This window comes from Eptatretus burgeri, chromosome 17, assembly GCF_056783735.1.
Source record: "Eptatretus burgeri isolate ZD-2024b chromosome 17, Ebu_testis_v1, whole genome shotgun sequence".
Taxonomy (NCBI): Eukaryota; Metazoa; Chordata; class Myxini; order Myxiniformes; family Myxinidae; genus Eptatretus; species Eptatretus burgeri.
The window spans coordinates 60329980-60347856 of record NC_140977.1 but is presented as its reverse complement, the minus strand read 5'-3'; positions in this window follow the sequence as shown (position 1 = coordinate 60347856).

Here is a 17877-nt window from a genome sequence, read left to right as displayed (position 1 = left end):
TCCCACCCCCTTTTCCCAACTCACACTTTATCCCACCCTCCTCCCTTTCCCAACTCACACTTTATCCCACCCCCTCCCTTTCCCAACTCACACTTTATCCCACCCCTCCCTTTCCCAACTCACACTTTATCCCACCCCCTCCCTTTCCCAACTCACACTTTATCCCACCCCTCCCTTTCCCAACTCACACTTTATCCCACCCCCTCCCTTTCCCAACTCACACTTTATCCCACCCCCTCCCTTTCCCAACTCACACTTTATCCCACCCCCTCCCTTTCCCAACTCACACTTTATCCCACCCCCTCCCTTTCCCAACTCACACTTTATCCCACCCCCTCCCTTTCCCAACTCACACTTTATCCCACCCCCTCCCTTTCCCAACTCACACTTTATCCCACCCCCTCCCTTTCCCAACTCACACTTTATCCCACCCCCTCCCTTTCCCAACTCACACTTTATCCCACCCCCTCCCTTTCCCAACTCACACTTTATCCCACCCCCTCCCTTTCCCAACTCACACTTTATCCCACCCCCTCCCTTTCCCAACTCACACTTTATCCCACCCCCTCCCTTTCCCAACTCACACTTTATCCCACCCCCTCCCTTTCCCAACTCACACTTTATCCCACCCCCTCCCTTTCCCAACTCACACTTTATCCCACCCCACTCCCTTTCCCAACTCACACTTTATCCCACCCCTCCCTTTCCCAACTCACACTTTATCCCACCCCCTCCCTTTCCCAACTCACACTTTATCCCACCCCCTCCCTTTCCCAACTCACACTTTATCCCACCCCTCCCTTTCCCAACTCACACTTTATCCCACCCCCTCCCTTTCCCAACTCACACTTTATCCCACCCCCCTTTTCCCAACTCTCACACTTTATCCCACCCCCTTTCCCAAATCTCACACTTTATCCCACCCCCTCCCTTTCCCAACTCTCACACTTTATCCCACCCCCTTTCCCAACTCTCACACTTTATCCCACCCCCTTTCCCAACTCTCACACTTTATCCCACCCCCTCCCTTTCCCAACTCTCACACTTTATCCCACCCCCTTTCCCAACTCTCACACTTTATCCCCCCCCTTTCCCAACTCACACTTTATCCCACCCCCTCCCTTTCCCAACTCACACTTTATTCCACCCCCTCCCTTTCCCAACTCACACTTTATCCCACCCCCTCCCTTTCCAGACTCACACTTTATCCCACCCCCTCCCTTTCCCAACTCACACTTTATCCCACCCCTCCCTTTCCCAACTCACACTTTATCCCACCCCTCCCTTTCCCAACTCACACTTTATCCCACCCCTCCCTTTCCCAACTCACACTTTATCCCACCCCTCCCTTTCCCAACTCACACTTTATCCCACCCCCTCCTTTCCCAACTCACACTTTATCCCACCCCCTCCCTTTCCCAACTCACACTTTATCCCACCCCCTCCCTTTCCCAACTCACACTTTATCCCACCCCCTCCCTTTCCCAACTCACACTTTATCCCACCCCTCCCTTTCCCAACTCACACTTTATCCCACCCCCTCCCTTTCCCAACTCACACTTTATCCCACCCCCTCCCTTTCCCAACTCACACTTTATCCCACCCCCTCCCTTTCCCAACTCACACTTTATCCCACCCCCTCCCTTTCCCAACTCACACTTTATCCCACCCCCTCCCTTTCCCAACTCACACTTTATCCCACCCCCCTCCCTTTCCCAACTCACACTTTATCCCACCCCCTCCCTTTCCCAACTCACACTTTATCCCACCCCCTCCCTTTCCCAACTCACACTTTATCCCACCCCTCCCTTTCCCAACTCACACTTTATCCCACCCCTCCCTTTCCCAACTCACACTTTATCCCACCCCCTCCCTTTCCCAACTCACACTTTATCCCACCCCCTCCCTTTCCCAACTCACACTTTAACCCACCCCCTCCCTTTCCCAACTCACACTTTATCCCACCCCCTCCCTTTCCCAACTCACACTTTATCCCACCCCTCCCTTTCCCAACTCACACTTTATCCCACCCCCACTCCCTTTCCCAACTCACACTTTATCCCACCCCCTCCCTTTCCCAACTCACACTTTATCCCACCCCCTCCCTTTCCCAACTCACACTTTATCCCACCCCCTCCCTTTCCCAACTCACACTTTATCCCACCCCCTCCCTTTCCCAACTCACACTTTATCCCACCCCCTCCCTTTCCCAACTCACACTTTATCCCACCCCCTCCCTTTCCCAACTCACACTTTATCCCACCCCCCTCCCTTTCCCAACTCACACTTTATCCCACCCCCTCCCTTTCCCAACTCACACTTTATCCCACCCCCTCCCTTTCCCAACTCACACTTTATCCCACCCCCTCCCTTTCCCAACTCACACTTTATCCCACCCCCTCCTTTCCCAACTCACACTTTATCCCACCCCCTCCCTTTCCCAACTCTCACACTTTATCCCACCCCCTCCCTTTCCCAACTCTCACACTTTATCCCACCCCCTCCCTTTCCCAACTCTCACACTTTATCCCACCCCCCTCCCTTTCCCAACTCTCACACTTTATCCCACCCCCTCCCTTTCCCAACTCTCACACTTTATCCCACCCCCCTCCCTTTCCCAACTCTCACACTTTATCCCATCCCCCCTTTTCCAACTCTCACACTTTATCCCCCCCCCCTTTCCTCTTCCCAACTCTCATCCCAACTCACCCTTTACCAAGTGAAGTAGTATCCTGGAAAGTCGTTTGAGAATAAAGAACGCTCGAGGTACATTACCAACACTGAGAGGTTTAAATCATGTTTGGTCATTTTCTTGATTTCTGCATCGTTCAGGCCTCGGTCACATTTGCCACGGCGGCCGTGGGGTCTCCAAAATATACGGCCATGAGCAATTATACGGCGGCCGCAGTATTTCCACGGTCACACAATGGAGCAGTCACATATGTTTTTATTTTTCGGGGAGCCGCACGGCGTATTTATAAATTGTGGAGACCGAAAACGTGGGGGTGCCGTACGGTCTTTGATTTGATGTCGCACGGTGACCTTGGGGCGTTCCTGCGGCGGCCATAGAATTTTCAAGGCAGACGCAAGGTGCCCGCAAGGTGACCGCAAGGTGCCCGTAAGGTGACTGCAGGGGGACCGCAGGGGGATCCCAAGGCGAACGTGCGGTCAGACGGACGGTAACGAGTGGGTTCATTTTATTCTTTTTTTTTGTCGGCTTGTCGAATTGCTACGGCGAACGTAGAAATGAAAAAAGTTATAACTCCGCGTTATAATTCCACGGCGACCTTACGACCTGTAAAATATAGGCAAACGACATAGGGCCACCCTGAGGCCACCTCAGAAACTCTGCGGCCGCCGCACGTTTCTGTCAATTCAGAGGGCGTACGGTCGCCGTATCCTCGCCGTAGAGCAAATATGACTTAGTCCTAAGTCCAAAATCACTGCTATTAACACCTCAATCAGCAATGCCTTCTTCTCATTTTTTGTACCGAAGTATGATATCTGGTCACAACACTTTGTTTTTGATGTTCACACTCGATTGGATCATGAGTTCGTACGTGAGCGGGAGGTCCCTTCATGTTTTCAGTGATTACTTTTGGTTCATGTTCCCACAATGTTTCTGGAACTGGGACTTCAAAGTTTTTGCAGATGTGCCAGATTACTTTACAAATTATGTTGTGTCGTTGTGTGTACAGCTGTTCTGACATGAGTTTGTTTTTGTGTGTATGTGTTAGGTCATTAAGTATAAAATATCATTCTCTTTACTAACCCCATCTTATTATTATTTTTTTTCTCTCTCTCTCTCTGTCTCTCTCTCAACATTTGGTGAGGCATAGCTATACCCCCCCTCCCTTCCTGCCTCCTCTCTCTCCCCTCCTTCTCTCCTCTCTTCGTCTTTATTCCTCCCCTCCTTCCTCCTTCAACCCCCCACCCCCAACCTTAATGCCCCCATCATCGAAGCGACGGGTTGTATTTGCTTGTGCATAATATATCTGTGTTTGTATGTAGTGTGTGTGTGTGTGTGTGTGTGTGTGTGTGTGTGTGTGTGTGTGTGTGTGTGTGTGTGTGTGTGTGTGTGTGTGTGTGTGTGTGTGTGTGTGTGTGTGTGTGTGTGTGTGTATGTGTGTGTGTGTGTGTGTGTGTGTGTGTTATGTTTGCCTTTCTTCTTGGGACTATGGTGCAGTGTAATTGGTTTTTATTTTGATATCGCTCCAGCGCAGGTTTTGAGTTCACAGGGGACAAGATTATTTGGCACGTTGAAGTCATCAAAGAGTTCACTGCGGCTCAGAGACCCATTTGATTGGTCATCCAACACAGCATAAGTTTTCTGAAACTTTTCAGGATTACCAGCAATGAATACTTTCTCAACATAAATTTTGGAACAAGACCTTCTTCTTGTTAGGTCAGGCCAGATTAGATCTGTGACTTGCTGCAGGTATCATGTAAACCTGTACTCACCTGTTCCATGGTTGGGTTGTCGGCGACTAAACCGTCTCCCCCCACTAGGTTTCCTGGTGAGGAGGGTTTTTGGATATGGACACCCAGCAGGATTAAAAACAACACCTGTCAAATGGCGGAGGAGCTCCTTGTGAGCCAACGGCCATCCATATCTGGTGCCCAACTGTGTCTGTGGACGTCTTCCTGCAGTTGGGTTACTTCTTTTAGGTGGTTGGTGACAGGATTTGCACTCCGGCCACCGTAAAACCCTTCATTCCGCAAAACACAAAAACGCAAAAAAATCTGAAAACCCACTCCGTGGGAGTACCTCCTGGGCTGGATGCTCAAGGATGAGAGGGGAGCTGAGGAGTTTGTGAAAAGGCTGAGTGGGGACTGAGAAAGCATGAAACTTGGTACAAAAATAGTATAACTTATTAACCTCCACCATTTTCGAAGATGGATGGAGGTTACTGTTTTCACCCCCTTTTTGTTTGTTTGTTTGTTTGTTTGTTTGTTTGTTTGTGAACAGTATTACGGAAAAACTCCTCGACGGATTTCGACGAAACTTGGTGGGGGGGGTACGTATGATCCAAGGATCATGCCATTAAATTTTGGACTTGGTCCCCCCCCCAAAAAAAAATTGTTTGAGAAAAAGAATTTTTTTTTTTTTTGCATTTCTACATGTTTTCAGTAATTTCCAACCCCCCCAAAAAAATTTTTTTTAACCCCCCGCCCCCAAAAAATAGAGAATTTTTTTTGCATTTCTACATGTTTTAAGTGATTTCCAACCCCCCAAAAAAATTGTTACCCCCCCAAAAATTGTTAGAGAAATTTTTTTTGCATTTCTACATGTTTTAAGTGATTTCCAACCCCCCCCCCCCCGCAAAAAAAAATTGTAAGAGAAAAAAAAAATTTGCAACTTTTTTTTTCAACAAATTTTCGAATTTTTTTGTATTTTTACATGTTTTAAGTGATTTCCAACCCCCCCCCCCCCAAAAAAAAAAATGTTGGAGAAAAGAACTATAACTGCCAGCACTGTTGACATCATATTTAATGAATAAGATATAAGGTTCACTTGAGTGACCCAGCAGTATTGGCGGCGGAGGTTTTGCACTCTCCCGAGTGCTCCCCCTCTAGTTTGTTTGTTATCTTGCCAAAACGAAGTTTTGTTTGTTTTTTTTTTTTTTGTTTGTTTGTTTGTTTATTTGTTTGTCTGTAATCACGTATAAAAAATTCTGCAGAGCACAGTTATCATTGGAAATTTTTGTAACTTCGCATATCAGAGGCCTATAGAGGTCCCTTTCAGCGCACAAAATTTTGAAGGTCAAGGTCAAAGGTCAAGGTCACTTTGTCGCAAATCAGGGGAGTCGACGAAACCCTTATTTTTTTAGTAATTTTGATCGGATCGTCTTCAAACTTCATGGGAATATAGTTCATGGTCTGGTGCTCAGCTGATTAATTTTTGGTGGCGATTGGCCTTGACCTTCATGGTTAGCGCCGAAGGTCAAACATATTTGACCCCAAGGTCAAATTTTGAAATCTTAGATCCCATATCGAGTAATACCTCATATGAAAGCGCTTGATAAGTGCTTTCCAGATCTGTCAAAAGTTTGACGCGATGACGTCATTTGATGACGTCATGACGAAAAAACGGATTTTTCATGAAAATTTTATTTTTTTGTTTGTCTGTAATCACGTATAAAAAATTCTGCAGAGCAGTTATCATTGGAAATTTTTGTAACTTCGTATATCAGAGGCCTATAGAGGTCCCTTTCAGCACATAAAATTTTGAAGGTCAAGGTCAAAGGTCAAGGTCACTTTGTCGCAAATCAGGGGAGTCGACAAAACCCTTATTTTTTGAGTAATTTTGATCAGATCGTCTTCAAACTTCATGGGAATATAGTTCATGGTCTGGCGCTCAGCTGATTAATTTTTGGTGGCGATTGGCCTTGACCTCCATTGTTAGCGCCTCAGGTCAAACACATTTGACCCAAAGGTCAAATTTTCAAGTTTTAGGAACCATATCGTGTAGTACCTCAAATTGAACACCTCGATGAGTGCTTTCTAGATATGTCAAGCTTGAGACATTATGACGTCATTTGGTGACGTTATGAGGCAAACGCATATTTTTCATGGTTACTCTGCAGAACGATTCTCATCGGAATCTCTCGTAGGCAGATATTCCTCAAGGAGTCGCTCCTGGTGAATAGCAGCTCTGTTCATCTCAGTGTGACCTTAAATAAGTCACACGTGGTCACCTTTTGGCAAGATACGGGTCACCCTGAGGGTGACATTGGTTTTTTTTTGTTTGTTTGTGAACAGTATTACGGAAAAACTCCTCGACGGATTTCGACGAAACTTCGTGGGGGGGTTAGGTATGGTCCAAGGATCATGCCATTAAATTTTGGACTTGGTCCAAAAATTTAGATTTTTTTCAGAATTGTTGGAGAAAATTTTTTTTTTTTGCATTTCTTCTTGTTTTAAATGATTTCCAACCCCCCCCCCCAAAAAAAAAAATTTGAGAAAAATTTTTTCTACATGTTTTAAGTGATTTCCAACCCCCCCAAAAAAGTTAGAGAAAAAAAATTTTTGCAACTTTTTTTTCATCAAAATTTCGATTTCTTTTTTTTGCATTTCTACATGTTTTAAGTCATTTCCAAACCCCCCCCCCCCCCGCCAAAAAAAAATGGAGAAAAGAACTATAACTCTGTCAGCACTGTTGACATCATATTTAATGAATAAGATATAAGGTTCACTTGAGTGACCCAGCAGTATTGGCGGCGGAGGTTTTGCACTCTCCCGCGTGCTCCCCCTCTACTTTAAAACAGTTTTAGCCCCGTCGGCACTCAAAACTGACACCCGTTCCCCAAAATACAGCCATCCGGGATTCAATGCTGATCTGGGCATGGTCCGCTGCTTTCGTGCTCCTATCCGCGCGGAGGAATGGAGAATGTACAACAAAATGGAGGTCGCGAGTGCGGTTACGCAGCATTTTTGAATGCCAATGTTTAGATTTTCGACGACAAAAGACTCGGAATGTGCAAATAATGAATGAATCATTGAACCAGCAAAGATTCCATGTTGTTTTGTTCACGAATACCAAGATAAAGTTAGGAAATGTGTCACTCACTACTGTTATCATGGTCGAGTGGAGTGGGGGCAATGAAGAGCTATCGATCATGATTCCCCGATTGAAAACCTGTTTAAACAACGAAGGGAATTGCTTAGTAATGTCATCGTAGATCTAGGGTTATTTGTATTCTCTCCTGGGACTGAAAATTCTGCTTTCTACTCGTCTAGGCTGCTGAATTTGACGTGCAAAAGAGCCTCGGCCTATCTCATAAAGGATTTCTTGGCTAACGGCCATGGGGATGGTGATCAGAAAAGGGCACCTAAGGACACCCAACAGAAGACATTACCTAGAAAACTTTGAAAATTTCACCTGTTCTCGGGCTATTCTGGCATGGTTTCTGCTGACAAGATAAAATGTGGCTGAAGATTCTCTGAACATTGTTGATGAAAAGGGCACTTTTGCACCCCCAAGCCCCCATGACCATCACCCTTTCCTCTATTAGCAGTTAGTCACACAATCGGAAATGCAAACTTTCAGAAAGCTAAATAAATCCTAGTTTAAAACCTGATGTTTCCTTCAGGTCGCCGCTGGATGCAGTCACTTGAATATCAACTGGGACAAGCGCATCATTCGCCAGACCACAACCAATGCTACCCTGCGGTGCCCAGCAAATAATCCAGGCAGCATTAAAATGTACCGCGATTTTCTGGACAATGTCGAATGCTTCAGAAATATTGGTCGTATGCCAGTACCCCCTTCGTTTTGGCAAACAACATCTTGGGGGAATTCATCAAGAAACGTGCACGCTGGCACCTCCAACCATGCAAACTGAAGTTGAACAATCGTGAGTTGGTAAAGAGCCCAAATGAGGACCAGTAAATCTACTGATGGTGCAACTCCATCGAAGCGCCCGAAACGCAAATGTTTTGATGCAAAACCGTGTTTTTTTCTGCCAAGATGTTTCTGCACAGGACTCGAGCTCCTTTTCTACCTGGAATGCAGAAGTGAAGATTGGAGCCATTGTGAAGGAAATCCCTGATGAAGAATTAAACGCCCGTTTATCAGGAGTTGAGCACTTGGTTGCAATGGAAGCCAAATACCATAAGGCCCGCACAACCAAAATCCACAACCGGTTGCGGTCCATGCGCCGAAAGCAACAGCCCTCCAGTCACGAGGAAGAGTGTATCATAACTTCGCGTGTATTCTCCGAGCTGGTGGAGTACATCGATCACGAAACTCATCTTGGAAAACAATCATTCAAGCTAGTGACAATTCGCGACCTCCATGGGAAGAGGCTGGAAGAATTTGGCATCGATCGTCACGTGTGCACAACACTCGATTCAAGGAGAAAATTGATGACTATTTTCCTGACTGCACGGCACACTACGACGACGGCAACGTAGTCTTCATGTTCGATGAAACACGACGACTTCTGCTGCGCGAGACTCATCGAGAAACCGTTGACCAAGAAGCGCTCGCACTCCTGAAGGCAGCCAAGATCTTACGTCGCGACACTCTTGGTCACGAAGGCTTTCGATTTGACGGACATTTCCGGAGAGGATGCCAGAAGGAATCTATACCATCACGACTCCTTACATTCTTGTCAATGGTGATGCAAGGACCGGATATCAATACCAATAATGATGAGAATCAGGCGTGTCTCACCATAGGTCAGCTACTGTCATTCAATACCGTTGTTCGCAGACGCAGTGAATCAAACCACTCTCGCCACGGATCCCCTGAACCTCCATGACCAGTATACATTGGTCTTGACATACACTCCAAAACCAGAGGTAAGCCGACCATCCAAGAACTGTCTCGCTTGGGTGTGAGTATTTCATACCATCGCGTTTTACGATTGGAGGGGTGGCTGGCATCTTCAGTGCGTGAACGGTATGAGGAAGATGGGGTTGTCTGTCCAGCCAAATTGAGAAAGGATTTGTGACATTAAGTCATCTCCGCCAGTCAAAATGTGATGATGCTTTTCCTGAATTGCTATCTTTGTCAATGCCTTTCTGCTCAATATTCACAGGGCTTCCGGAATCATGGTGCGATCGTCGCAATGCTGCCTCTTCACTCCAACAAGTCGACCGATCCGGGCATGGTGAAGCATGGGATGGAGAAAAATCGTGCGGCTGTGGACTTCCTCAACCCAGGTCAGATTCCTGTACTAGAAACGGATCAACCGCTTTATTCAGTGGGGAAATCGATTCAGTGGAAGTGGCCCGAGGTGTATGGAGAACAGTGTTATGTTTTGATGCTCGGTGGCCTTCACACTGAAATGGCGCTGTGGAGATGCATGGGCGATCTTCTGCTGAATCATCTTAAATGTTGGTAATCCTTGGATGAAACGAAGGGCTAATGCTTCTTACTTAACACTCAACAGAACTTTTCAGTTATTCATACATAACTGTATGTCGTTGTTTATTACCCGCAGGTGTATACCCAAGAAAAGCGCGGTCGTGGAAGTCGGCAGACGGTGTTTGGTCGAACGAAGTTACCCAAATGGAGCAGCTTCCTGAAAAACAACAAGAACAAGGAAGAGCTGTTCGATTTTTCTCTCTCGCAAAGCATCGCAGTGTACCTTCCCAAACAAGGAAGTTGTTCTCACGCTGCGGGAAGAAACCATTGCCATCGGCACAGTACGAACGATGGCGACCTGCGATCACGAGGAAGCCGACACCAGGCTGGTCGTTCACTTGTTCCATGCGCTATCGATGGGTCACATGAAGATTCAGATCAGGACCGTGGACACGGATGTTGTCGTGATTCTTCTGGGAGTGTTTGCTTCATTGCTGCGGACTAACCCCGATGCCGACGTTTGGGTGGGGATGGGATTCGGTAAGAATCTTAACAATCTTTACAAAAACACCATCTTCCATCGTCTCGGTGAGGAAAAGTCCACATGTCTGCCAGCCTTTCACGCGCTAACAGGCTCTGACACCACATCAGCCTTCGCTTGGAAAGGAAAGAAAACTGCCTGGATGGCATGGGCCCTCTGGCCCGAGCTTTCGCAGGCATTACTTGAAATTGCCTAGAATCCATTCACGATTCCTGATAAACCTAACTTCAAAAAGATTGAGAAGTTTGTTTGCGCAATGTATGACCAATCGCTGGGCAGTGGTATCACAGCGAACAAGGGTCAGAAAAACCTCTTCTGCTGGAAATCTGTGAAGTCTAGACAGATTACCACCTCGTGAGGTAGGATTCGATACTCTTTCAGAGCCTCCCCATCAGTTAATCCTTATGAGAATTTCTTGACTTTGGAGTATGCGAACTTCCTTTTCATTTTCCATGAGATTTATCCAAGATGCCTCTCATTTTTTTCCAGGATGCCTTATGTCAGCATATCAAACGTGCCATATACCAAACCGGTATTTGGATGATGAGCCCATTCCCAATCGTCCGCAGGCCACACCGTCGGATTTTGGATGGAGGAAGAGGGATGGCAAGTGGGAGCCAATTTGGACAACACAGGCCCTCATCTCAAAGGCCTGTAAACAACTCATCAGGTGCAAATGCAAAACAGACTGCTGGATTTGCAAATGAGCCCGTGCTGAACCGCAGTGCACCCGTCTATGCAAGTGCAACTGTATAAAATGAGACCACGGTGAGAAGTTTGATTGTTAGAAAATGCTTCGTCGATGAGATTGTGGCGGCCATATTGAAAAATGGCTGACCACGGGTCACCAAAGGTCAATTTCTTTGTCTTATTTGAAAAGACCGAGGTTGATTTAGTAGGGGTAGGTGAAATCAGGACATTGATTTCTTGTCATTTTAATGTGCATATAGCGGTACATTGTTCATCAATATTGAATTAAAATCAGCCTGTCGACCATCTTGGAAAATGGCAGCCGCGGTCATTTCCCAGAATGCTGACGGGGCCAAAAACCTTTGAGAGGTCCATAACTAACTTCATGCCAAATTTGGTGCTTTCTTCCAGAAGTTCACGTTAGGGTCCAATATCTGACATAACAGACCACACTAATGGTCCCAATGGATGGATGGATGGATGGGTGCTTTGAGGAATCCTGAAGAGTTGTGGAGTGTCTTCAGGACCACCGTCCTTGATGTTGCCGGTGGATGTCTTGGAACTCACCGTAGAAGAATTCTGTCTCTCAATGGACACTGGATACTGTCGAAGTTGATTTCCTCTCGAAGCATTTGTAATTGGTGTGAATGAATCAAGACATTGCTCTTTGAGGATTCCATTGTGGACATGATTATTCGTGTATTCTGTTACATTTGCTTTGTGTAAAACATACATCTGCCTTCAGTCGATATCGATTTGTCATTTTTGATGAAAACTTCAAAACAACATGTAAATGTTGCAAAAGTTCCAGGAAGACTGAAGTATAACAATTAGTTCAGGATTACATATAACTTGAGATATTTCTGATTTTGTTCACAAATTTAATGACTATAATGCACGGATTTTGTGCAACGGCACAAGTCAGAGTGTCAGAATGTAATGTTATTTATCAACGCTGAGAACGTGCCCAAGTCATGATTCCTACCCTTGATCTGTGTAACTCTCTGTACCTTCAAACCCTGATTCACTCCCTTGATCTGTGTAACTTTCTGTACCTCCAAACCCTGATTCACTCCCTTGATCTGTGTAACTTTCTGTACCTCCAAACCCTGATTCACTCCCTTGATCTGTGTAACTCCCTGTACCTCCAAACCCTGATCCACTCCCTTGATCTATGTAACTTTCTGTACCTCCAAACCCTGATTCACTCCCTTGATCTGTGAAACTCTCTGAACCTCCAAACCCTGATTCACTCCCTTGATCTGTGTAACTCTCTGTACCTTCAAACCCTGATTCACTCCCTTGATCTGTGTAACTCTCTGTACCTCCAAACCCTGATTCACTCCCTTGATCTGTGAAACTCTCTGTACCTTCAAACCCTGATTCACTCCCTTGATCTGTGAAATTCTCTGTACCTCCAAACCCTGATTCACTCCCTTGATCTGTGAAACTCTCGGAACCTCCAAACCCTGATTCACTCCCTTGATCTGTGAAATTCTCTGTACCTCCAAACCCTGATTCACTCCCTTGATCTATGTAACTCTCTGTACCTCCAAACCCTGATTCACTCCCTTGATCTGTGTAACTTTCTGTACCTCCAAACCCTGATTCACTCCCTTGATCTGTGTAACTTTCTGTACCTCCAAACCCTGATTCACTCCCTTGATCTGTGTAACTCTCTGTACCTCCAAACCCTGATTCACTCCCTTGATCTGTGAAATTCTCTGTACCTCCAAACCCTGATTCACTCCCTTGATCTGTGTAACTCTCTGTACCTCCAAACCCTGATTCACTCCCTTGATCTGTGAAACTCTCTGTACCTCCAAACCCTGATTCACTCCCTTGATCTGTGTAACTCTCTGTACCTTCAAACCCTGATTCACTCCCTTGATCTGTGTAACTCTCTGTACCTCCAAACCCTGATTCACTCCCTTGATCTGTGTAACTTTCTGTACCTCCAAACCCTGATTCACTCCCTTGATCTGTGAAACTCTCTGTACCTCCAAACCCTGATTCACTCCCTTGATCTGTGTAACTCTCTGTACCTCCAAACCCTGATTCACTCCCTTGATCTGTGTAACTCTCTGTACCTCCAAACCCTGATTCACTCCCTTGATCTGTGTAACTTTCTGTACCTTCAAACCCTGATTCACTCCCTTGATCTGTGAAACTCTCTGAACCTCCAAACCCTGATTCACTCCCTTGATCTGTGAAACTCCCTGTACCTCCAAACCCTGATTCACTCCCTTGATCTGTGTAACTCTCTGTACCTCCAAACCCTGATTCACTCCCTTGATCTGTGTAACTCTCTGAACCTCCAAACCCTGATTCACTCCCTTGATCTGTGAAACTCCCTGTACCTCCAAACCCTGATTCACTCCCTTGATCTGTGAAACTCCCTGTACCTCCAAACCCTGATTCACTCCCTTGATCTGTGTAACTCTCTGTACCTCCAAACCCTGATTCACTCCCTTGATCTGTGTAACTTTCTGTACCTCCAAACCCTGATTCACTCCCTTGATCTGTGTAACTTTCTGTACCTCCAAACCCTGATTCACTCCCTTGATCTGTGTAACTTTCTGTACCTCCAAACCCTGATTCACTCCCTTGATCTGTGTAACCCTCTGTACCTCCAAACCCTGATTCACTCCCTTGATCTGTGTAACTCTCTGAACCTCCAAACCCTGATTCACTCCCTTGATCTGTGAAACTCCCTGTACCTCCAAACCCTGATTCACTCCCTTGATCTGTGAAACTCCCTGTACCTCCAAACCCTGATTCACTCCCTTGATCTGTGTAACTTTCTGTACCTTCAAACCCTGATTCACTCCCTTGATCTGTGTAACTTTCTGTACCTTCAAACCCTGATTCACTCCCTTGATCTGTGAAACTCTCTGTACCTCCAAACCCTGATTCACTCCCTTGATCTGTGTAACTCTCTGTACCTCCAAACCCTGATTCACTCCCTTGATCTGTGAAACTCTCTGTACCTTCAAACCCTGATTCACTCCCTTGATCTGTGTAACTCTCTGTACCTCCAAACCCTGATTCACTCCCTTGATCTGTGAAACTCTCTGTACCTTCAAACCCTGATTCACTCCCTTGATCTGTGAAATTCTCTGTACCTCCAAACCCTGATTCACTCCCTTGATCTGTGAAACTCTCGGAACCTCCAAACCCTGATTCACTCCCTTGATCTGTGAAATTCTCTGTACCTCCAAACCCTGATTCACTCCCTTGATCTATGTAACTCTCTGTACCTTCAAACCCTGATTCACTCCCTTGATCTGTGTAACTCTCTGTACCTCCAAACCCTGATTCACTCCCTTGATCTGTGTAACTCTCTGTACCTCCAAACCCTGATTCACTCCCTTGATCTGTGTAACTTTCTGGACCTCCAAACCCTGATTCACTCCCTTGATCTGTGAAACTCTCTGTACCTCCAAACCCTGATTCACTCCCTTGATCTGTGTAACTCTCTGTACCTCCAAACCCTGATTCACTCCCTTGATCTGTGAAACTCCCTGTACCTCCAAACCCTGATTCACTCCCTTGATCTGTGTAACTCTCTGAACCTCCAAACCCTGATTCACTCCCTTGATCTGTGTAACTCTCTGTACCTCCAAACCCTGATTCACTCCCTTGATCTATGTAACTCTCTGTACCTCCAAACCCTGATTCACTCCCTTGATCTGTGTAACTCCCTGAACCTCCAAACCCTGATTCACTCCCTTGATCTATGTAACTCTCTGTACCTCCAAACCCTGATTCACTCCCTTGATCTGTGTAACTCTCTGTACCTCCAAACCCTGATTCACTCCCTTGATCTGTGTAACTCTCTGTACCTCCAAACCCTGATTCACTCCCTTGATCTGTGAAACTCCCTGTACCTCCAAACCCTGATTCACTCCCTTGATCTGTGAAACTCTCTGTACCTCCAAACCCTGATTCACTCCCTTGATCTGTGGAACTCTCTGGACCTCCAAACCCTGATTCACTCCCTTGATCTGTGTAACCCTCTGTACCTCCAAACCCTGATTCACTCCCTTGATCTGTGAAACTCTCTGTACCTCCAAACCCTGATTCACTCCCTTGATCTGTGTAACTCTCTGTACCTCCAAACCCTGATTCACTCCCTTGATCTGTGAAACTCTCTGTACCTCCAAACCCTGATTCACTCCCTTGATCTGTGAAACTCTCTGTACCTCCAAACCCTGATTCACTCCCTTGATCTGTGAAATTCTCTGTACCTCCAAACCCTGATTCACTCCCTTGATCTGTGAAACTCTCGGAACCTCCAAACCCTGATTCACTCCCTTGATCTGTGAAATTCTCTGTACCTCCAAACCCTGATTCACTCCCTTGATCTATGTAACTCTCTGTACCTCCAAACCCTGATTCACTCCCTTGATCTGTGTAACTCTCTGTACCTCCAAACCCTGATTCACTCCCTTGATCTGTGAAACTCTCTGTACCTCCAAACCCTGATTCACTCCCTTGATCTGTGAAACTCTCTGTACCTCCAAACCCTGATTCACTCCCTTGATCTGTGAAACTCCCTGTACCTCCAAACCCTGATTCACTCCCTTGATCTGTGTAACCTTCTGGACCTCCAAACCCTGATTCACTCCCTTGATCTGTGTAACTCTCTGGACCTCCAAACCCTGATTCACTCCCTTGATCTGTGTAACCTTCTGGACCTCCAAACCCTGATTCACTCCCTTGATCTGTGTAACTCTCTGGACCTCCAAACCCTGATTCACTCCCTTGATCTGTGTAACTCTCTGTACCTCCAAACCCTGATTCACTCCCTTGATCTGTGTAACTCTCTGTACCTCCAAACCCTGATTCACTCCCTTGATCTGTGTAACTTTCTGGACCTCCAAACCCTGATTCACTCCCTTGATCTGTGAAACTCTCTGTACCTCCAAACCCTGATTCACTCCCTTGATCTGTGAAACTCCCTGTACCTCCAAACCCTGATTCACTCCCTTGATCTGTGTAACTCTCTGTACCTCCAAACCCTGATTCACTCCCTTGATCTGTGTAACTCTCTGTACCTCCAAACCCTGATTCACTCCCTTGATCTGTGAAACTCTCTGTACCTCCAAACCCTGATTCACTCCCTTGATCTGTGAAATTCTCTGTACCTCCAAACCCTGATTCACTCCCTTGATCTGTGAAACTCTCTGTACCTCCAAACCCTGATTCACTCCCTTGATCTGTGTAACTTTCTGGACCTCCAAACCCTGATTCACTCCCTTGATCTGTGTAACTCTCTGTACCTCCAAACCCTGATTCACTCCCTTGATCTGTGTAACTCTCTGTACCTCCAAACCCTGATTCACTCCCTTGATCTGTGAAACTCTCTGTACCTCCAAACCCTGATTCACTCCCTTGATCTGTGAAACTCTCTGTACCTCCAAACCCTGATTCACTCCCTTGATCTGTGAAACTCTCTGTACCTCCAAACCCTGATTCACTCCCTTGATCTGTGTAACTTTCTGGACCTCCAAACCCTGATTCACTCCCTTGATCTGTGAAACTCTCTGTACCTTCAAACCCTGATTCACTCCCTTGATCTGTGAAACTCTCTGTACCTCCAAACCCTGATTCACTCCCTTGATCTGTGAAACTCCCTGTACCTCCAAACCCTGATTCACTCCCTTGATCTGTGTAACTCTCTGTACCTCCAAACCCTGATTCACTCCCTTGATCTGTGTAACTCTCTGTACCTCCAAACCCTGATTCACTCCCTTGATCTGTGAAACTCTCTGTACCTCCAAACCCTGATTCACTCCCTTGATCTGTGAAACTCCCTGTACCTCCAAACCCTGATTCACTCCCTTGATCTGTGTAACCTTCTGGACCTCCAAACCCTGATTCACTCCCTTGATCTGGGTAACTCTCTGTACCTCCAAACCCTGATTCACTCCCTTGATCTGTGTAACTTTCTGGACCTCCAAACCCTGATTCACTCCCTTGATCTGTGTAACTTTCTGGACCTCCAAACCCTGATTCACTCCCTTGATCTGTGTAACCTTCTGGACCTCCAAACCCTGATTCACTCCCTTGATCTGTGTAACTTTCTGGACCTCCAAACCCTGATTCACTCCCTTGATCTGTGTAACTCTCTGTACCTCCAAACCCTGATTCACTCCCTTGATCTGTGAAACTCTCTGTACCTCCAAACCCTGATTCACTCCCTTGATCTGTGTAACTCTCTGAACCTCCAAACCCTGATTCACTCCCTTGATCTGTGTAACTCTCTGTACCTTCAAACCCTGATTCACTCCCTTGATCTATGTAACTCTCTGTACCTCCAAACCCTGATTCACTCCCTTGATCTGTGAAACTCTCTGTACCTCCAAACCCTGTGGGACCTTTGGGGGGCTGTTGTGCTCTTTTCTGATTGCTTGTACTTGGGCCTTGCCCACAGGAACCAACATTGTCTAGACTCTGTTCCAATCGTTTCCCAGACGGAGCAGAAAGCAGTCATTTTGACTTAGAAGTTTGAAAAAAATGTACTCCTTCCCAGATAAAGGGCGATTTCTCTTTTATCCTGCTTGTTCAATCATTTCCCCCACTCGTTCCTGCTTCGATATGTAAAGGCCCTGTCACACCTTGACGATTTAGCGAGTGTATGCCGACGTATGAAAAATTTGTCTAAAACGCTGGCACACGTCGAATACGTTGTGGGCAAGTTTTGTATACGTTAAGCGCACGCTAGCATACGTCGTAGTACGCCGAGATCGTCGAAAATTTTTAACATGCTTGAAATTTTTCGACGTATGCCAGCGTATTCGGCAAATTTTTCATACGTCGGCATACG